This window comes from Psammomys obesus, unplaced genomic scaffold, assembly GCF_907164565.1.
Source record: "Psammomys obesus unplaced genomic scaffold, mPsaObe1.curated_primary_1811, whole genome shotgun sequence".
Taxonomy (NCBI): Eukaryota; Metazoa; Chordata; class Mammalia; order Rodentia; family Muridae; genus Psammomys; species Psammomys obesus.
In genome coordinates this window covers 8839311-8845310 of record NW_026594083.1, presented here as the reverse complement: position 1 = coordinate 8845310, position 6000 = coordinate 8839311, and positions in this window count along the sequence as shown.

Below are 6000 nucleotides of genomic sequence, written 5' to 3'. Positions count from 1 at the left end.
TTTCTTTCTTTCTTTCTTTCTTTCTTTCTTTCTTTCTTTCTTTCTTTTATTTTTGCTTTGTTTTGTTTTCTCCTTACTTTCTGATTGAAGAGAGCTAGTGTGATTGTGGATACAAGGGGGCATGAATATATAGATGTATGATTTTGTCTATTAAAGTGAATTTGGGTATGTACATGAGTGTTTGCAAACATAAATTTGGCAACTATTTGAGTGTATGCACGCAGGTGTGACTTAGTGTGCATGAGAGTGCTTTGGTGCCTTGAGCTGTGTACCTGTGTGGAAAGGTATATGTACATATGTATATACAGAGTATATAATGGAAGTGTGGCCATATTCTTATGTTTAAGCTCTTAAAAACATTAGCAACAATATCAGTTAACATATAAAGTTTTTCTCCAGTAAAAACAAATGAGAAATTGTTAGTAAATAGCCAAAAGGTTATTCTGATTTTTTTTGCCACATTTTTCTATCCATTTATTAAAAGTGACTGTAAAGACAAAGCAACAGAAAATCAATTGATTTCATTGTGTTAGAACTTTGGTTGAAGGCATTTGATAATTGTCAGATTCTTCTGTCAGTAACAACTGGCTGTAGCATTTGTTATTTTATCAACATAAAATTTTGTCATAATAGCATGACCTTCTACAAGGCAAGAATAAACTTTAAATACATCAATTAAAAGGAAAAAAATGTTTCCAGTTTCTTGCTATTATAAATAAAGCTGCTATTAACATAGCTGAGCAAGCGTCCTTGTGGTATGGTGGAGCATCTTTTGGGTATATGCCCAGGAGTACTATACCTGGGTCTTGAGGTAGTACTATTCCCAAATTTCTGAGAAACTGCCAGATTGATTCCAACAGTGGTTACACAAGTGTGCATTCCCACAAGCAATGAAGAAGTGTTCTCCTTTCTTCACAACCTCTCCAGCATGCATTGTCACTTGAGTTTTTGATCATAGCCTTCCTGGTGGCAACCCAGATGTCCCTTAACCAAAGAATGGATGAAAAAAATACTACTGAGCTATTAAAGACAAGAATATCTTGACATTTGCAGGAAAATGGATAAAACTAGAAAAAAATCAGCCTGAATGATGTAACACAAACCCCAAAACACATGATAGTACGTACTCATCACTTATAAATGGACTTAAAGTACTGGATAACCACACTACAATCCACAGCACCAAAGAAGGTAGGTAGCAGAGAGCCCAAGGGAGGATGAGTGAATCTCATCAGAAGGGGAAATGAAGTAAGCATTAGGGATGGGTGGATGGAAGGAACTGGGTAGGAAAGGGGATGAGGAGGGGAGCAGGAGCGTAGATTAGGAGTAGGGAAAGCATGGGAGAGAGGATGGAAATCAGAGGTGGAGGGGCATTCTGGGATTTGCCAGAGACCTGGGATAGGGGAGGCTTCAGGAAGTCTTTGTGTCACCCTAGCTGAAACTCCTAGCCAGACTATAGAAATTAAGAAGGACTAGCTTTGAATTTTATTTTCCAGGATTCCTGAAATATATTTTATAGCTAGAATTCATATCAGATAAGGAAAATGCCACTGATATATTCCTCTCTGGGTAAGTTTACCAAGTTTCCAAAATAATTTAGTTTCATTTGCCATTTTCATTGTTCTATAAGCTTTTAATATTGTTCATTTTAATTGATTAAAGTGATTAGATGTTATCAGTTCATGTATTTTGACATCTTTTAAAATTTGTGGGGTTTTAATGTTTTTTTTTATTGAGCAGCAGATTATTTGTTGAATTTGAACATGTACAATTAAAGCTGTCATTATCCCCCTTGACATCTAGAATTTATCATAGATTCTTTTAAACACTAGTTAAAGAACTAAATAAATAATAAAAAAAAACTCTCACTTTTCCATATGAATAATGTGTAGGAGCAGCTGGTATATTCACCTATCACCTGTAATCATAAAAATAGTCATAGTATTCCTACCGCATTCTCGACTTTTATTTCAACTGTCTTTGGGGCTACATTTTTTTTCTACAGGCTGTCTCTAATATTGAGTGACCTTTTTCTATAACAAACTGGTCTGAAATACTAACATGGTATAATGTCAAAGATCTTGCACCATCTGTCTCTGTATGCTCTGTGTATTAATCATTCAGCCAAAAGGTTTTCATATATTTCTTAAAAGGCCATAGACCTTGGATCCATTATTACTGCTTCCTGCACCATTGTAATGTGATAAATCATTAGAGAATTTGTATAGGTAAGTAAAAGGATTACAGAAAACCTCAAGTACAGATTACTTAATTGAATAAACGTTGAACATTCGTAACTAAGAATGTGTGTTTTTATCATCAAAGAAAACATTAACTGTCATAATAAAGATACAATAAAGAATTATGTAATAAGAATAGGATTTCAGCTAATACAGAATATATAGAGATAGAATATTTTTCTCTTATAAGCACCTACAATTCTGTTTATTATTAATTTTTATAACAAATATGCTGATATTAGAACTAGATATCTTACTTTGTTCCTTTAAAAGGCCGATCTCACTAAATTCATCTAAACAGGTGTAAGCACTTTCCATTTTTCTGCTAATGAACATGTTATTCTACTTTAGACTTGATTTTTTTCATTATGCTTTCACTTCTCCTCCAAAAGGATCTGTAGACATAAAAACACTTACCATTTATTATTATGACAATAACAATAGAGCAGTTGGTATTTTTCCATATATAATGTCTCTACTGACTTACACAACAGCTCTCAAGCCAGAAATTGACATTTTAAAGTACATATTTTAGGAGAAGCAGGGCAACAGATAGCATGCCTTATCTAAAATTTCAAACTTTGAAATTAACAATCTTAGTCTTCATTTATATATGAAAGAAAATTACTTTCTTTGTGAATATCTTTCTGCCACATATTGTCATTATTCTGTCAAATTGGGAATAAAATAAAGCTGTAACAAATTAATGGAATCCTTTATTCTCTCTTGTTGGCTGATTATATGCTGACAAAAATAATTTTATTGTAGAACTTTGGTTTCACCTCAGGTACTATGTGTGCTAGGCCAATACCCACGAACCACGTTAAGTGAACTAAATCCTCAAGATGATGAAATCATATTCCTACAGGTAAAAGGTTAAAATGTTTGCTGCATGAGCAGGAATAAATATGCAGAAATGGTTGCTAATGTCTGGAACTATGGGATCTCTGCAAACACCAGGGCCAATAGAGTATCGATTCATGTGAGAAAAGAAATGGAGTTTAACATGACACAATAGCAAGTGTTGGTTCAAACTCCTAGAGTCTCACACCAGAAGTGTGTTTTAGACATATGGAAGCATAGGTCAACTTTGGGGAACTTTCCAGGTAACAGTTAACTCAATCCACGGGCAGGAGAAATCTTAAGGAATGCTTACACTGAAACTTTTTACAAAGCACATATCATCTCTTCCATGAGTTCTGTTGGGGAAACAATGCTCAAGATAATGATCTAGGAAAAATGACAGAGATAAACATAATATTCTGGAATATTCATGTGTTACCTGGCCCTATAGATATCAAAGGTCACCAAGATAGTAACTACATCCTCTCTCAGTCTTTTGGGCAGAAAAAAAAGGAATGCAGTTCTTCATCAAAGAGCAAAAATCTGTGTGTTTAACATTCCTAGTTTTTGTTGTGCTTATCTGAAGCCTCTACACAGAATATTATTTCAGTGTTACATTTTACATCCCAGTAAATATACTTTAAACATTTTCTATAAAATTTATGATTATTTATAAAATTTATAATTTGATGAAAGCTATTATTTAATTAAAAACAAGCAAATGATACTAACATTTTTAGTTTTAATTTTTAAACTGATATTACACCTAATTATGCATATTTTCAAATTGCTCATCTACTTACCATGTATAATATTTATAATAATATATTTACAGCTATTTTATTACTTCGAGTTTCCTGACTTTACAATAAGTCCTACAAACATTCTTTTTATCAAAAAAGTTAGTCATTGTGTCTAACCAAATTATATATGTTATTACTTGAAGTGAGTTTAAGGAAACAAAAATTTTTAGTATCCAAATTTAATTTATAAATTTAAATATTTACTTTAAATTTACAAAATTTGAAAACACTCTGTTAACGTATATTTTTAATTTTTATTTTATTTTTATGAATTACAGTTTATACGCTTTGTATCCCAGCTGTATCCCCTCCCGCAACCCCTCCCAATCCCACCCTCCCTTCTCCCTCTTCTCCTATGCACTTCTCTCAGTCCAGTGAGAGGGGAGATCCTCCTCCCCTTCTGTCTGATCCTAGTCTATTGGGTCTCATCAGGACTGTATTCCTTGTCTTCCTCTGTGAACTGGTAACGCTGCTCCCCGGACAGGTGGAGGTGGTCAAAGAGCCAGCCCATGAATTCATGTTTTGGAAAGCATTTGATGGAAAGATTCAGTCTCACATCAAGCTGAAAAGGTGTCAAATAATTTACTGTGTGTTTTTGTTACTCAGAAGCTAGTCGCTCATCTCAAACAACGACCTTTGAGTCAGTACAATGCTATTGTTGTAGAAAAAGGTTATTAATCTGTATTTTAATACTAAATAATTATTACAGCAGTTATTTAATATACTGTTATTTCGATAAAAGACACAGAGACACCTGTTAGATTTTTAATATGCCTTAAACTCTAGCACTGGGCAGAAACTAATTCCCTATACAACCTTTTACCTCCCAGCTCTACATTTTATGCTTCTAGTATTAACTATTTCTGTCTGGACTGCTTTAAATTCATAATTACCATAAATACTTGCACAGTCTTTTCATCTGGGCTGCTTCTATCCATCACAGATCCTCAAAGCAAACTCCTGCCAGCCACATGGCTCTTCTTTATGCTTACTCAAGGCAACTCAGGTACTTTCTCCCACCTCTCCTGCTTCCATAATCCTTCTGTCATCCAAGCCTGCAATCCTTAGCTCTCCCAACTTCTCGCCTGCTTTACCCAGGTGTAGACATTTATTTAGCCAATCAGGGATAATTTGGAAGCCAGGTTACATAGCATCTCTTGGTATGCATGAGTGTCTGACAGTAGAATAATAAGAATCTCAAGGGCCAAGCAATTAATTAAATATAAAATACCAAACAATGACACAACAACTTTAAACTTTCCAGAGCTCAAGATTGTCTTTCAGCATGTCAATTATACAGGATATTTTAAAAAATCATATGTAAAAAAAAAATCCTACTGGCAAAGAAGGTAGCACCTGGTATGGATATAGTTTGTATCTTTCTATTAGCAGGTTTTTCGTCCTTTGATTTTTGAGATTCTTTTTTGTTTTGTTTTGTTTTTGTTGACATTCATATTGTTTTATCATAGTTGGCATATAGTAAAAAGACAGAAGACTTCAGAAGAAAGATTATTTATGTATGTACTAAAACTATGCACACATTATATGGTGAAAATCAGTGTTGTATGAATATAAAAAGCAAGTCAATAGATCTGACCAGATGTAAAGTTAAAAATGACAAGGAAAAACAGAAATGAGATGGAAATGTTCTAAACAAGTTGGCTGAAAATCACCTGCAAAATATTATTTCACATTCAGGAAAACAATCCTTATTTCATAGATGTAATTCTTTACTATAAATGATGAACAAGATTGTGAGTAAAGGAAAATGCAGGTCAAAATACAGCTGAATAATTCATAAGTTTGTAGCATCAGTGAGAATACATCACACTGGGAAACATTGAGCTCAAAAGATTAGCTGAAATTGTCAACCAGTAAAAGCTCTTACTTAACATGGAGTCATGGAGTAGTAGATCACAGGAGAGACTATTTTTGTTAATAAAATTAGTGTCGCTAGTACAATTAGCTTCTGCTTGCTATTTATTTAATATGACTTCTGTTTATTTAAATATTTATTACTGTATTAAAATAAGACAGGAAAGTGTCGATCATTTCAGTATTAAATTTTCATTAGTGATTAGAAGTTTGACAAAAGATAGTGAGAAAGATGTTCT